The 17,889-nt window shown below is 34.0% G+C and overlaps 1 protein-coding gene across 1 annotated transcript in view; it reads left to right on the top strand.

Moving 5' to 3' along the window:
- Positions 1 to 17,889, top strand: part of SGCZ (sarcoglycan zeta) — a 255,742-nt gene that overhangs the window by 210,502 nt on the left and 27,351 nt on the right. The window lies entirely within an intron of this gene.

Here is a 17,889-nt window from a genome sequence, read left to right as displayed (position 1 = left end):
GTGGCTGGGGGAGAGAATTGGAAGAGTGAAAATAAAACAAAAAGCAAACTCATGGGTGGAGATAAAGATAATTCATTAAGCAAAGCAAAGGTCACACACACAAGCAAAGCAAAACAAGGAATTAATTCACTGCCTTCCATGGGCAGTGAGGTGTTCAGCAATCTGAACAGAGAAAAAGAGAATCATGCTGAATCCTGCTAAGGGTCAAACTTGGTCATAATACTATAGGCTGAGAAAACTAATATTAAATGTGCAGTTGACACAGGAGATGTCAAAGCATCTATCATAAGTTAAAAAATAAAACATCTTTCAAATGGCACTAAGAATTAGATTCCCTGCCATGATCATTATTTTTTGATCGGACATTTGGCACCATAAGAATTAACTTTTTCCAAAGATTGTGTGATACCTTTAAATTCTTCAGCAAACACATGAAAGGTGATGAGTCCCTGTGAGCAGCATCAATCAGACTGTATTACTCCACATGGCATGATATGACTGATGAAACCTGGCAGGAAATCATAATGTCAAACATCAACCAGAATTTTTTCTTTAGTTTATTTTTCTCAAGCTTGTGTTTTTTTATTATCACAGTGCCTTGGGGTGAATATAGGAAAGGAATTATGGAAGAGGAAATAAAAAAAAAAAAAACAACTTGAATATAAAAAAGGGAAAATAAGATGTGCTTATTTGGAGATAAAGCTCTCATATGTATTTATTTAAGGGTGGTACTATAATGAAATTATTTTATTTTCTTCTGTAGAAATCAATAGTGTCTCTTTGGAAACTCTTCACTGTGAATGTTTCCAATAAATGATGTATTTTAGTAATTAAATTTCAAAGTATGCCCATGGGCATTTGTAAACTACCATAGCAATGTGGGATTTTTTTTTGTATATTATTTTTCCTCCATTCAGAAGAATGTTTATTAATGCTTAGTTTTTAAAAGCAATCTATCATAAGCCAGTCTAAGAAATTCTTTATTCATAAAAACTTAATCTTTCAAGTTTCTCACTGATTATTTTTTGTAACATTTTTATATGTAAATTTTTATATAGGCAGCCTATTCTAAGAAGAAAGGTATAGTAGAAACAGGGTAGTAATCCAGATATCAATTTATTTCCCAGATAAGAAAAATATAGAATCAGAAGTAGTACTTCTTGGTTTAGAGAAATTGCAGTTGTATATTTGTATATTAAGAGTATCTCACTTTAAAATTAGGTAATTGGCTGGTTTACTTTGAGCTTCTTACTCTTCCTTACATTGCTAGTTTTGCTTTTTCTTTTAACTACATCAGCTATTTTCTAATGAAAGGAAATTTTCTATTTTCTAATTTCAAGGAAAGAAGAAAAAGTATTCAAATTTTGTGTTGTTGGAGAGGGCTGTTAGAATTGCAGCTGTCCATTATCCTTTTGCACTGAGATGCCTCCTGCCACCAAGTTTAACATGTATCATAGAGATTTGGAGGGAGGAAAGAGGAAGGCTGGATGAAGTGAACATATTGTTAAAGAACTGGGGAATCAAGTAGTAACAAGAAGCTCATTTTCTGGTGGGCTTATGGGTTCCTATCTGCACGTGATGAAACCTTTCTCCATATTTTATATTCACCCTGCTGTTCCAATGGACATTTATATGCATTTATATTCATTTATAGCATCAGAGAGTCTTCTTTTGTCCCATTGCAGCTACAGAACAAGAGTATCTGTTTGATTTTTTCTTCCCTTATTTAAATATTAATTCAATATTTTCTTCTCTTTACTTTTATTTCATTTTTCATTTAACTGGAATATGATCTCTGTAAGATACTCTGGTAGAAGAACTGTGCTGGTCAGCCTCGTTCTTGAGGATACAAGCACATATCATGAGGCAACTTTATCCTTCCAGAGCATTTTTGAGGAAGATTGAGAATCCCTTAGGTCAGCGTTCATTTTTCTGAGACAATGCTGTGAAATAAAGTTATATAAAAGCCTTCACTGGATGGCTCTGTTAGTATAGTTTGGTTTTTTTCTTTTTTTCTTAAAGCAAACTCGTAGTTAGCAGCTGTATAAAAAGGGTGAAGGAACCTGGAACTCACCTAGTTTTAGTCAAACTACACCTACCCTTTTTGACAATGTAAACGAGTTTTTTTCTCCTTTGTCTTCTGAGGTGGCTTTCCTAGTTAAGGCTAAATGCACATTATCAGAAATTCTCTTTTTTCCCCTTCAACTTATACCTTTCTACCCAAATTTTACAAGCATTTTGCTTTTTCAAAAGGGTATTTCTCTCTCTGTGATTTCATAGAAGAGACAGTAGTTTAACTCTCATGTTACCTCCTTCACGTTCTTTTGATCTATATAATTCCTTCACTTTTCTATAACATTCTTTATTTAAACATGATTTTATCTCTGACTCTTCTTCCAAGACCCATAAAAACTATGGTATAATTTATTTTGTTCCAGGTTTACATAGCTTCTATGTAAATTATACTTGCATATGCGGCTTTTTATGTTTATTAATCATGCTTAAAAAAGGCAAAGCAAAAATAGATCTGCAAATTAAATGAGATAGATCATCAGTCAGAAGCCATTGCTGTTCTGCAGTCAAATCCAATTATGTTTTCTAGATGTAGCAAATCAGCTGTATAATTTTTTCTAAATAACCCAGTCTAAATTGTTTGGAAAATATTAGTTACCTTTAAGGAAATTGAATTAATCTTGTTTCCTACTGCTTTCTTAATTTCTGGATTATTTTCTTTCTTACTGCTGCATATCTGGGTGGTATAGTCGGTTTTACCACAGGACATGAAGTCCTTTCTGGAAAGAACAGAATTTTTTTATTATGATAATTAACATGTCAACAGTAATTCTTTTTCTCTAACAAGAAATAAGGAGCTACTTAGAAACTTGTTAATTATAGTTTTACCAAGATTTTTCTTCTGTAAAGTTCAACTGCTTCATAATTTTTGGAAACAAAAATTTTCAGATACATGAAGTTCCACGTCTGTCTTGTATGACCTGATCTAATTGGTTGAAGATCACTTTTTTCCCATATTTCAAACATAAAAATAGTTCTCACTGGGGGAATTGCAATTGTACAAAGGTTTGCACATTGTTGCTAGCAGTATTAGGAGAAACAAAAGAGGCATAAAAAGTTTGCAGGTCATTATGACTTCCTAAGACACTTCTTCATTGTCAAATAGCACAATCATGTAGAAAAATGGAAGTCAGAAAAGGACAGTAGAGTACATACTTTGGTAACTTTCTCAGATCAATAGAAGGATGTATATAGGTCAAATCTACTTTGACACCAAAACAGTGTCAGGAAAAAAATAAGTGAAGGGCTGCAAGTATCTTTTTCATTACACTGAAGTATATGCTTACAGTGGGTTCAGTCTGGCTTTTGATCAGGCATTGACTTCACTAGATGAAAGATGAGAGCCTTGATGTGTCAAGGAAGTTTCAGAAGGTTCCAGCATACTTATATTCTGATAATATTCTGATAATAATCAGATTTAATATGCAGAAGAGGGCATCAATAGTTCAGTTTTGATTTTAAGATTATACTGCAGGACTGAGAGTCTGCAGGTAATTGAAATATAGAAAGGTCTTCCAGGGTAGTTAAAAGGAAATGATAAAATAGAAATATGGCTTATGGCTATAAAAAGGAAATATGACAGAATTATGAAGAAATGTATGTGAATTGCAAATTAGGTTGGAGAAGTAGAAATAAAATATTTATAACAAGTACTGAAATGTAGAAAAATAACTTATTATTTGATGTATGTGGTTATTACAGTAGGCTTAAATCTAGTGCATTGAAAGACTAAATAGGAATTTCAGTATGAATAGGAAAGAAGATCTTGGATTTGCCACATTCAGTGGGTGGATTGTTGTTCAGGACAGATGGAGTTTGGAGAGTGAAGTAGCATAAGATGAAGGGAAGAACTTAATAATTTTAAGGTGGCTTATGGAGCCAAATTATCTGACCACAGTGAAATTGATGTTGTGCTAAAATTTAATCCTTTAAGCAGATATGACAAATTCTTGGTATCCTCAACACTGAATGAACCCAAATTCTTTTATCATCATCTGTCTAACAAAAATGCATCACATAGATTGCATTTCTGTGTTTCCTCAGTAATGAGTACATTAATGCGTACTCCCGTGATGAATAAGGTTTCTGATAAGCTTATTTAGGTCTCAAGAAAGCACTTAATGTCTATTCTTGCCTTTAAGGGAGCTCTGACTGAAAGATAATGTGGTAGTCTAACCACTTGACAAAACAACCTGTCAGGGCATGACTCTGAAGGCACAACTACAGACCTGATTACAGTCACATATATATCTGAATCCAACCTGTCTATGAACTGAAAGCTTTATGGGCAGGCTACAAATGGTGAGAATAAATAAGTAAATAAATAAATGAAGAGATTTCTTATCCAGGACATTGCTTAAATATATTGATATATCCTATTTAAGGGTAGAACACATCCAGCCAGCTCAGATTCCAAGCAGTGTGTACTTGCACCAGCCTGCAGGTCACTGTGTAGATTGCTGGAGGAATACATTAACCTAAGGATAATAACTGTTTATTGGTGAAAGAAAGATTTTAATTTTTGGCACGCAAAAATGCATGGAAGGAAGACAAGAACTGATCTCAGAAACATATGTAAAGTGAAATAAGTCTTGGTAAAAGAAATTTTTTTGAAAGGGGAATAAACCAAAAAGCAGACAAATGTGCAAACAGTTCTGTCAGAGCAGGAAAATGTATTCAATTCCTCTACAGCCACTTCAGTGAAAAATACTCATCTAGGCTGTTCTGTAGACTGAGACATAGAAGAAGCCAGCATATAGTCTGGCAGAAGAAAGGAAAAGAAAAGAAAAAACAGCCCCAAACAGCTAAATAACACTCTTTTGAAATAGAGGTAGAAGAAAATCATCTTCTACATAGAGAGACAACTTTTCTATAATCCATACTTTCTGGATAACCCTCCTTAACTAATCAACTTTTTTCCCCCCTTTTTTCATGACACCATCAGTTACAAGAGAAGACAGATTTTAATCCTTTTATTTTTATAAAGCTGATTCTGTTCTTGTCTGAGCTGATCCTTTGCAGAATGTAACCAGCAGTTTCTCGAAGTTAGTGGAGACCATTTTCCCTGTTCTGGTACAGAGCAGCATCAATGCAGAGGCTGGTTCAAATTTACCATGGGAATCTGATTTTCAGGTTAAACCTTTAACACTAAGATTAAGCTATTGGATGTCACCCTGAAAATTAAACCTTCTGATAATGTTTTCATAGTTTTAGTTACTTTCCCATGAAAGTTCTATAAACATAAGTTGTACATCACATTCCTTCTAAGAAACGTGTTTTGATGGATGTTTCTCATGATCAGAGTGCTTGGGAAGGTGGTAACTTAATTATCCAATCATTGTCGAGAATCTATAAATACTGGAGTCAGAGAATAAAGGTTGGGCTTTTCCGTTCTGTCACTGAGAGTGAAATGAAATGATTCATGTGAATCATTTCGTATCCTTTAGCAACAATTGGATATTTGTGGCCAATGCAAGAATTAATATTTTTAGGAAAAACTGACAATGTCTGCATTGTATTCCTAGTCATGTTCTACATTTCTTGTTGAAGGACTGTAAAGTCTACAGATACTAGTTTAAAATAGTTCTTGTTTGAGGTATCTGAATTACATACCAGGCAAGTCCACATGACCTAGGGAAGGGTCAAAACTCAGTGAGAAATTCCCCCACTATTAGTAAGCTAACTCAAATCAAACCAAAACACCTTCTTTGGAAAACACACACTAAACATTCAGAAGGTTTTGATGCAGGAACCAGGTATTAATTGGGTTCAGATTTTGTAGCAACATTCTAAGTGTTCAACCTGAGCTAAGTCTGACATTCACATGCCCTCAGGCTTTGTAGTTTTGAAAATGCACATTTAAATTGCGGCAGCCAGATCCATCCCTATTTTTAAGATACAGCTACTCACAGGAGGGAAAGGTGAATCATAAAGGAGCTCCAACATTCCTATTTTCCTTTTTTTTTTTTTGCCTTAAAGGACTTGTGGTTTATTTATATCTGGAAAAAAAATCTCTTGGAGATAAGGGTCAGGCTGCAGAACACTATAGAATTTCAGTTCAATAAAAAAAAGCATTTGGTTCCAAATACTCACACTATAATGGTGACAGGCCAAAAATATTTTGTTTTGTCCTGGAGCAGTGTTCTCATTGGGTGCTAGAAGATTAAATCATTTGGATTTCAATTTGTAAAGCTTTCAGAATAGGAGAAATACTGTTACATTTTCAGGAGGTATTGTAGGCATCTGACTTTTCTCCAAGAATATACTGATGTACTTCTTACTGTAAGACATGTAATACATGTCAAAACTGCACTTCATTTTCTCTGAATTATATTACAAACACCTGCAAAGTGGCTTTTTTTTTTTTTAAATCCAACCTTAAGCTAACTTTTATCCCAAATTTAAGCACAAACTAATGTATTTAGTAACCACAAACTGTGCATGATGAGATTATACAAGCATTTGTCATCACATACATCATACTTTACAAATTTACATGAATTGACTTTAAATTTAGGTGGAAAGTAGCAGAATGCCTCACGTGAGGGTACTGAGTTTGTGGCAGTCACAGTTTGATACAAAGCCTTACTCAGAGGAGAAGTTAACTTGCACCAGTAACATCTTGGACTTCACTGTTTTCCCTAGATCTGTTTGTAAAGCAGGTATGCAGGCAAAGCTGTGAAAAACATAGATTCCAATAATGTCTGCTCTGCAATACATTTCAAATCTTATTCATAGCAGACTCCTATAAGCTAGGAATAATTTTGCACACAGGAAGCCACTCCAGAAAAAAAATTATTTCAACCAAAAAAACATGGCCTGAAGCTTTCAGTGTACATTGTGAATTTAAATTCCTCTCCTCATTGTGGCTAATGATGAGTTTAAATTTCACAGTGTCTGACAGCATTAAATTCAGCACACCAAGACACAGACATAATAAGCCATCATTCTGGCTGTAGAAAAATATCATCTATATATATAGGACTTTGTGTTTGAATTGTGTATAACAGTGTGGCTTTGCTCTAGTTTCAGAAAGTATGTATGTATGTATATGAAGTTTAAGAAGTATAGATAGAAATGCTTAAAAATTCAGAATAGATAATGTAAGTGCCAGAAGTAAGAGTGGTAAAAATCAATACATGTTTTATGAAAGACATGAAATTATCTGTGATAAAAATTATCTCACAAAAACAGAATGAAGAAAAAAGCCTCAATATCCATGCAGAAATGGATGCATCTGAAAGCTATATAACTGCTCTGAGATTCAAATAAATTATTATTTATATTTCATTGGTCTAGAAGAAAGGGCAAATAACCTATGTAGTAATGTTGGCCAGCAAACCAGAAAAATGAAACATATTAGGCTTTTGATAAGGAAAAGTAATCATCTAATGCATAGGGCCTAGTGACAACATCTTGGGATATTCTTGTTTCTTTTAACTTCAAAAATTCAAAACACTTTTAATTACAGAGACAGGCATCCATTAAAAAAAAAAAAGAAAATATCAAGATTGTACAAAAGATATACAGATTGTAAGGATGACAGTGTTGAAAAAGTAATATGAGAAGTGTTTCTGGTCAGTGGGGAAGAACTGAGAATGTGAAATTATTAATTCACATTAAAATTATTTCAAATGAAAACATCCCCTGCTCCAAAGTTATAGGGAAATACAATAGCAAAACAAAATCAAATTGACTTCTAGGGGTCAATTTTCAAACCTCAAAGAAATCTTAGGTAATACTTCACGGTATCCCCAGGAAAAGAGTTAGAAAGCATTTTGATCAGAGGTCAAGAGCATCATGTGAAACAGGAAAGTCAAATATGAGGCTAGAATGTGTAAACAGGAGCAGGTCCTGCAGATCTTCTCACGTATTCCACACTGGCAAGGTCCCCTTCAAACAGTTCAGTCCTCTTTGGTGTAGCATTGTTCAGTAAACATCTGGGTAGAATCTGATTAGTTGTCCAGAAGAATTATTTCTGAGGAAAAGTTGGTGCTGCATAGCTTGAAGAAAAAATCTTAAAGAGAATTTCATATCAGTCTTGAGGCCCTGAGAAAAAACTGTTGAAAAACAAGGGATTCTATCTATCAGTTAAAAACCCAAACCCCAAAGTAACACCCAAACAAAAAGAAACAAAAAAAACACCCCCAACCAACAAAAAAAAACAACCGAAAAGCCCCACAAAACTCCTCACACAAACTAATCAACAAAAAGTACACAAATCTTTTAAATCAAAAATGTAGGAACAGGGAAATAGTTTGGCTGTAGGGAATGTAGAATTTGCTTCATTTTTTACTTCAGAGCTAATTACATATCTATTGAAGATGCACTGGTTGGTCTTGATTTGGTTTTGAACTTAATGAACACAGAGATGAATAAGCCTTAGCAGAGTTCAAATATTTCCTTTTTATGTCTAGTCACAAGTCATCTAATATAAATTCAATATTTTTTTTTTTTCTAATCTTAGTTCTTACTAACATATTAGATACATTCCTCTTTATTGTAGTTTCATTTATATTATTTAAGGGTTTTTTTTAAGCTATAACACATTGGTTAGAATGAAATGTGGGTAACATGACCAAAACACTAGAGATCAGTACATTCATTTGCACCTAGGTTAATTGCTTTTGGCATGTATTGTCAACTTCACTTTTGACTAAAATTTGTACAGTGAGGGGAAGATGAGAAAGCTGCATAAATAATCACACTTTGCTACATGAAGGGATAGAATGAATGAATTTAGCAATGTAAAGCAGAGGAAGGGTCCTCTCTTTTCAGAAACTCATCGTACTGTAGCTGGTAGCCCACACTAAAACTACATCTGTTTGTAACACTAAAACATCACTGTTTGTGATGTTGTAACATTCATTGTTAAACTGAACTGAATATGAGTAGCATAAATTTTACTTTTTTAGTAAATGAAGAGCACTTGTACTGATCCTGACAACAATACCAGTAATGGCTACAGTGGGGTATGATTATCTACCTCTTCCTACTTAGAAAGCATTAGAATTCAGTTTTATGGTAACTGCTCTTTAGTGCATATCTTGGCTTTCATTGAAGCTATTTGTTAAAGATTTGAACCTTGTTTTGTGAATATGCTAGAAAAACAGTACTAGAAAGTAGATTTGAGTACACATAGACACACATGCACAGTCATGTAGAGACAAATACCTTCCAGTCCTTGCAGGCAGTCTTATCACTTTACAAATGCCAAAGTGCTCAAGTAGAGACCTTTTCCTTAAGTATCATCATTCTAAACCAATTCAATTCATAAAGTGTAATAGAAATGACAGCAAGTACTATAGGTTGCACTACTTACAGTGTAATAGGGTATTTTTCTGTCCTTTGTCTACATCACTGTCTACAAAGTGTCTTTTGTTGGTCAGAGGTCTAGATAACAGCAGCATGGAAAATCTTTTAAAAGTACTTGGATATCATGCTATGATCCCAGATGGTTCCAAGTTCAACAAAGCAAGATACTGGAAGTAGCCAAATTTTAAGTTCCCTTGAAAAATTCCTGTCCCAATTTATGGTTGAAAGCATGAGGTGAGATTGGTAGTTGCATCTGAAAGACTTTTCTCATCAAACATCAAAGGGAGATAGCTTTTAAAAAAGTATTTATTTTTGTATCAAGCAAGCCAATTGTATTATTTTTGGTATTTTTAACCTAGCAGCATTACCAAATGATGGACTACTTTTTAAATCTATTTTTACACTCTCTGTGTAGAGCAGAGAAAATGCAATAGATAAAGCATACTGTGTAGAAAGAGTACCTATCAACAAGTTTGTTTCATATTTTAGCTGTCAGAACTGTTTTCAGGCTTTTTATATTTGCAATTTTTTTTTCTTGTCACTGTCATTCTTGGCCTTTCCTCCCTGGCTTATATTTAGATTTACAACAAAAGGAAAAGACAATTAGAATTTCTGAATTTGAAGTTTTAATGAAAACACTCTTTTTTATTCTTCTTGACAGCAAATCTAACAGTAACTCAAAACAATTTCATTTAGACAAAAAATTAATGTAAAAAAATTATATAGATACTAAAGGGAATTTTAATGTAAAACAAGAAAAGGAGCAGAGGGAGTATCCTGCTGAAAAGAAACAAAATATATTACTTATGGGGATGTCTAGAGACCAGAGAGAGACTGAAGGACAAGAAAGATTAAATCTAAAAGAAGCATATCTCTTTGGAAGGCTTAGGAATAAAAGAATAGAGGTTTTCCCAGTCATGTTCTCTTTAGTGTAAGCTAAAAGGAGGGAGTGGTAACCATTGTGGTGGTTTATTAAGTGGATAATATAAATACCTCTTAGAGTTGATCTGAAGAAAACAAAAAATAAAAAAGATTTTCTTAACCTGTCTCTGAAACTAGTGAGGGCTTTTGTTGATAGCTGGACAAAGAAAATATATTTTTTTTTCTGTGTTTTTAACTATAAAAATGATAAAGCAAAATAAGTAATTTCATTATGACTGCGAAATCATATGACATTCTGTTCCTTAGGCATGGCTGTCCTGGTGCCCAGGATTCAGTTTTCTATTCTGAACACAATGTACTTTAAGAGGATGTGAATAACAGGTTTCTGTGGCAGCTGACCACACCGAATTTTCATGCAGCAGTAAAGCCTGCTTAGCTTTAGCTAGACATTGGCTTAGTTTTAGCTGGACATGACTTGGTATGTAGCAAGGCAGTGGAAAGTGCTTAAATCTTAAAAGTCTGAATTTATGATAGGTATGTGAAAGGTGAATTTATGATAGCTGTAATGCAGCAGTGATGAGACTGTGATTTTTGAGTCTCTCCTGACTCACAAAGAGTAAAAGAGCAAAGACCAGACGAAGGTTTTGCCACAAGACTCACAGCAGAGCTGGACTGTTGCAAGATTTGCCAAGTAATCTGAATTGTGGTCGTACTCTGAGTCCTGGATACTGCTCCTTGGTGATACAGAGGGAACTATTGAGACTGGCACTGATAAATTACTCTGTGGCCAGCTCAGTCCCATCTTGAAAATGGAGTGGTAGATCTAGCAGTAAATTACTGCCATAAACCCTCTTCCTACAGCATCTGCAAGGTATATGGAGCATCTCTTGTGGTTCTTGCCTGAAAAAAAACATCTGAGTCTTTGGCAAAAGATGCATATTTCAACTTTCAACATATTACTTGCAACATCCAACTTTCCCATATTACACTATGCTTTAGTATCTTGTCCTTTCCTGCTGGAAGGGCTGCCTTTCCTCTGGTTAGTACACATAACAAATAGGCATGTGTTTCCTAACACAGCCATTGATGCTTTACAAGTCACTGCAGTTAATTGGTTTAAATACATCTGCTTACGTTTTGTTGCTAAATTAAAAGCATTGCTTCGTGGCCATACAGACTTGAAGGTGAGAATATTAAGTGACAAAATTACTGTTCCGCATCCGCACTTCCACTCACAGCTGCAGAATTTCCATTTAAAGCTGCAATAAAAACTTGCCTAATTCCAGGTTTGAGTATGCTTTATTCATCTATGTTAGAGAGAAAACCAGAACATTAATAAAGAGCAGGAATAGGAACTCATAATAGGTTATAATCACTAGTGCTAACATTATATAGAAACCTTTTAACAACCTTGTAAGGAACTAATATTATAGCTTCATTTAATTTCTCATATCTGAAAAATAAAGACTTTCAATAATTTGAGTTGCTAGTATTTTTGTTAAATTTTGGTCTAATAGGCACCAAAATGTGTTATATCCACAAATCCCTGTTTTGCTGTTGTAGAAATACACGTGAAGATTTGTCACATATTTTAATTTTTGTATTTATTTAGAAGTATTTGGAAGCATTTTAAAAACTTTTTAAATACATACTATGTACTTGCATATGGTGAACTTCTACAGGGTGCACAAACGCACGTATCTAAGTATCTGATTATAATTTATCAATGCCATGCTAATTCCAATACTGTAAAAATTCTATAGTACAGCTATTTAAAAAATCTGGATAATTGTCTTGCTGCTTTATGGTCTCCTTAGCATAAATAAAACAATCTAATAAAATATATGAATGCAACAGTAATTATCACATACTCATAACAATTCTTCAGTCATGGCAAAGAAAACAGAAATAAATGTACATTTCCATATGGCACAGAGAGGCTAATAAAAGGTAAATATGGTACCCTATGAAGCAGTTAAAATGCTAAAGACAAGAAACTTAGATGACTTCTGATGTGATTAAAGTGGCATTTCCAAACAAGGTTTTCCCAGTTTAGATAAAATTCAGATCATCAACTGCTGATCAGGTGTTAAAAGCAAAAGTTTCAAGGTGGTTGGGTTGTTTGCATTGTTGCTCTAGTCTCAGTCCATTGTTGTTAGTAACTAACCTCTAGAGAGGTTTCTCTAGAAAATAATTCTCCAGTTTCTGCATTTTGGCAACAAATAAAATATAGGTAATCCATTTTCCTAATTTAGACAGCTAATGTGATGGCTAGACTTAATGGACAAATTCCTCATTAATTCCTCTGAGCCTTTAACTTTCCAAAATCAAACAATTTATTTATGGAATGTCACCACTGAAGAGAAAATGCCCTTTACTTTTATCAAAAGCTAATCATAAATGATTTCATTTTAGAGCTTTTAGAAGCAGATTCATCCTTGCCTGTATCAGAAATAGTGTGGCCAACAGTACCACAGCAGTGATTATCATCTGTACACAGCACTGGTGAAGGCCACACCTCAAGTCCTGTGTCCAGTTCTGGGCCCCTCACTTCAAAAAGGCATTGGGGTGCTGGAGCATGTCCAGAGAAGGGCAGTGGAGCTGGTGCAGGGTCTGGAGAGTGAGTACTGTGAGGAGCAGCTGAGAGATCTGGGATTGTTTAGCCAGAAGAAAAGGAGGCTTGGGAAAGACGTCATCATTCTCTACAACTTTCTGAAAGTGGAGGGGTCGGTGTCTTCTCACCAGTGACTAGTAACAGGACAAGAGGAAATGTTCTCAAGTTACACCAGGGAGGTTCAGGTTGGACATTAGGAAGAATTTGTGCACTGAAAGGGTGTTCAAGCATTGCAATGGGCTGCTCAGGAAACAGATGGTGTCACCATCCCTGGAAGTGTTTAAGAAATGATTGGGCATGACAATTAGTGCTGTGGTTAATTGTCAAAGTGGTGATCAGTTAAGGGCTGGGATGGATTATCTTGAAGGCCTTTTCCAACCTTAATGATGATATGATTCTATGAAATTGGATAGACATTCCTGGCTAGCTTTTGTGGGTGGGCAGGTGTATTTTGCAGAAAGCTTAAAATGGGAAATTATTGTTATTTGTTCTTGGAACTGTGTAAGAAACAATTTTCTGATTCTCCTATTTTGTACTTGGGATATCCAAGTTTATGTACCATTTCTTTACATTCCAGGTGAGTCCCCTGGTTATGAAGCTATTAACTGTGGTTTGATAGTCTTCTTATTCATTGATTCATTCATTTTTCATCAGAGAAACAATTCTGCTTTGAAACTCATTAATTATTCATTAGAGCATAAGCCTGAGTGTTCCAAAATCTAGGGTTATCTACTAGAACAAAGTGAAAATACGATCTTTTTTACTTATTAAATATGAAAATAATTGCATTAAAGTGCTATCTTCTGAATGTAGACAGGGACACTTTTTGTGTCTGATGAACTCTGATGAACCCAAAATCATTTGCACAATTTTAAGAAAAGTGCAAATCCAGATTATTATTTAAATGAAAAGATGATAAATTTTAATGGGGAGGGGGATATTAGAAATTATTTACTGTGAAATCTCAATATAAGCTTTAAGTCTATTCATATATCTATCTGTTGTAAAGTTTCAAGGAGACTGGATCAATTCAAGCAGAAAATGATTATATTTCATCATTTTTAATGTCATGTGTATCTGTGTCTGCCATACGTAATAGGGGAAAAAGTAAAAGATATTGCAGAAATTATAATGTTTTTAAAACCTCTTTTCTCTAAACCCCTTATATATATTTCAAGTTCATTCACGTTTTGAGGAACTATTCAGATTTAATGTGACTTTGCAGCAGTTTCATTTACATATATTGGCTTTTTCATCTCAGAGGGAACATTTAGAATAACCATTTCCAATTATTAATTGAATTATGTTACTTCTATTCTCAGTCCAGATTTTATTCAAAACTACTTTTTCTGAAAAGTAAATCAAGCAGTGGCCAAACATAGATTTTGGATGTGAACCTTCAAACAATTTCATGGCTAAGAAACTGAACAGATAGGCACAATCCAGTTTCATTTACATTGCAAGACAAGAGGTGTCTCAACTGCCCACCGTTAGGAATCTGTATTTCAAATGTTTGTATTTAATTAGTTAAGATTCTATTTAAGAAGATAAATACTGACTGTTGTGATTTTGCTAGTATTTCCTGGAGCTGCCATTTGCTTTGGTCAAAATTTAGCTCACTGAAGATGCTGAATTTATTGGGGAACTTGTTGCTTCTTGTTTAAATGAAAGGCTTAATAGAAGTCTAAGGCTACCAGACAGAAATATGCATCACAAATTAATCATATTTAGGGGCTTTGAGAAATAAATCTAAATCACTCCCTTTAGAATTTACTTTTTAATGACAGCTTACCTCTGAAAATTTCAATGCATATGCTTTAGTTTAGAAGTAAACAACTGCATCTAGTCAGGCTGTACTACAACCTCCTACCTATAATATACCTCATATATGGCCCTATCAGTGTCATATCTTAAACCTTCATCATTTAACACTAGTCAGTTTTGCTGCTGAGGGACCCTGCAAAACCCCCTGAAAGGCCAGCAATCATGTCAATCATGTTTTCAGAAAATAACTCACTTTTTTTCATTTTAGTCATGTACACATCCATAGCAAAAATCCAGTTGAATCTTACTTTTTAATACAAGTACCTAGCTAAATTGCACTTCAAGTAACTTAAAAAATTGTGAGTCTTGAAGAGATGCACAACCAACATGAAGGCCAGAAGCTGCATTCCTATTCATCCCAAAATAAGCTATAATAACTGGACTTTTACAAAAGAAGGAACAAACTTTTTATGTCACCTTTTAATGATCATTGGTTTGCACAGTTGAATATTTCTGGGGTGTTTTGCAGTCTGGAAGTGATTGGCTCTTCCAATGTCTTATTGTTAAGCAACAGCTTTTGAAGTTCTCAAAAACCATTTCAAATTTTATCTGAAATTATGATAAAAGAATTAAGAATTTTATTTTTTATTGCAAATAAATTTTTAGAACATAAAGGTTCCAAATGTAGAACACATAGCCTGTGTTTTTAACGTCTCTTCATGTTAATGAAATTTTGGTTATCTATCCCTCTTTGTGAAATCTGTCAATGTTTTAACTAAACTAATTAATGTGCAACAAATAAAATTGCAAGCTTCAAAAATACTAAATATTTTACAAATCCTTCTTTAAGGTCTGTAACTCAGTGGACAAATTGTCATCCCAATCTAGTTCTTGCATAATCTCATTAATTGTTACTTGATGTTTCTGAAAAACCTAGTGAAAGATCAAGGTGGTAACACTGAGCTGTGTCTGTGATGCTGCAGTGGCATGTAGAATGTACACATCAAAATGGTTGACAATTCCATTGTCAGGTGACTTACTTACATGAATCAAATGAAGGAGTGGGATAATGGAATATGTGGGTCATTTTCCACAGCAAAAAACTTCATTAGTTTATAGATCTTGCCTTATCAAGTCTTTAGCCAGCGTTCTTAAAACAAAACAAAACAAAAAACACACTCCAACAAGCTCCCCCAAAAAATTAACCCAAAACTAAAAAAACCTCGGCCTTTTCACCATAGTCACTTAAAAAGGCACTGAAAGGTACCATTTTCTTATGTAAACTGACTACTCAGAAAGTATGAAAAGATTATTGTCCGGTTGACTAAACGAAAAAACTTCCTCAGCATGAATACACATAAGCAAATATAATCCAGAATCAAATGCCAATGTTGCACTTCCATTTTTTTTCGGATACTTGTCATTTCCCAGAGGCTGAATTTCAGAAACCAGTATGTTGAGCAGAAATTAGTAGTTTGCATGAGTCCTTCTGAATTCTGACTGTTCCATTTCAGCAGGAACATATGACTGCTTTTGTTAGTAGCAAAAGGGTAATTTTTATTTGCTCTGTGTCAAAGAAGTTTCTTAAAGGTGTGGTGTTTATAAATCAGCTATGCATAAAGAGGTTTCTCTATCAATGCAGAATTGAACTTTTGGCCTTTTACTGACTTGTGCTGTTTACTGAGTTTTCTCCAGCAACCTCTATAACAATTGGTATTCTTTGATCTGTAATTTCACTGCACAGATGCTTCTTTCTCAGTGAAGTTTTACTTAACTAATTCTCTTCAACTGGAAGCTGAAGATGTGAGTAATTTTGATCAGTTACACTCACAGGTTTGATTTTAGATCCTTTGCACCTACTCCGTGGCCTTCTGATTTTATTTCCTCTAAAAGGATCACTTTTTATAGTTATCCATTCTAACTCATGTTCCTTTGAATTCAGTTCCTAACTACTTCCTTTTGAGCTGTACTTGAAAGGGCCTTAAGGTTCAAGCCTTTTTTTTTTTTTTTTTACCTTTTTTTGTATTCATTCATCTCTCACTAGAATTTCACTCCTCTCAATATAGGTCTTGGCTATGATTCTGTCAGTCTGGGAATACAGTTATTAGAACATCCTCTTATTTCTGTAAAAAATAAGTATTTTAACTTTTTAACATTAAATACCTAAAGGATATTGCTTTCATTTAGAGAATAATGCCATGTACTTTGAATTTGGTTTTATAGTTGTATTTATTTAGTTATATCATTAGAAGGTACGTTCATAGTCACATTTCTTAAGAATACTTAAGGGTTCCAAATTCCCATCAAACTACTACAGATCTACATATAGTAAATTGAAAAAAAAGGATAATATAGTTTTTCTTCTGTATTTTTTAGTAATACTGATAATTTTCTTTTTTTTTGGTCCTGCTGTTTAACTGCTGGAAACAGATCAGTAAATTCCAGTTGGCTGTTCTTTTTCACCTTTCTTACTAAGACCAAGATAATTGAAAGTGTCTGCTTTTATTCCACTATGTAATAAAGGGAATTGAAGATATTCTGGAACTTGTTGAAAGGTATTTTTTTTAAAGGATAAAGTATTTACCACAAGAACTGCTATACTTCTGCTTTTGACGCTGTATGAGAAGAAAAAACCATTAAGATTGCATTTTCAAATAGCAAAAAGTGTATATTTGGTTTGGTTTTAGCTTTAGCTCTATTTATTTAATTATATCAGTTTGTCTTTAATTCTACCTGCCTGGATTTCCAGCCTGCTTGAAAAACTTGGTCTTTCTTTCAAATTTCTGTTTTCTTAGGGAAGAAATTCCCTGTCTTTTCAAAAAAATTATGCTTAAAGCGAGGAAATACTAAAGCTGGGTTATAATCAGCTGTCATTTAAATATTATTATCATTCTTTCCCTGATATTACCCTTGGCACTTCTGATTGATTTAATGTCAGACTCATACTAAAGCAAATTTTGTGCATCTTGCATTGATAATGCTCTTTCAAATATTACAGGCATGGTCTTCTCCTAAGTGAAGTCTGGAAGCTCTGCCTTCTGCCCACTTATTTACATCTTCATAACAGACAGCCACCTTCAAAAATATAAAGGGGCCTTGGTGTTGAAAGTATTTCATTTTACTAATGAAAAATATGAATAGAATCTGGAATCACACTCTTTGATTCTGGAAATTCAGCTCCCAGAGAGTGACAGAAGGCCTGGCTATACAGACATGCTATTCCAGTCTTTTAAAGAAAAGAT

Source organism: Cyanistes caeruleus, chromosome 5 (genome assembly GCF_971803275.1).
Source record: "Cyanistes caeruleus chromosome 5, bCyaCae1.hap1.1, whole genome shotgun sequence".
NCBI lineage: Eukaryota > Metazoa > Chordata > Aves > Passeriformes > Paridae > Cyanistes > Cyanistes caeruleus.
Note: the sequence above shows the minus strand (reverse complement) of the source record. Positions and strands in the feature narration are given on the sequence as shown.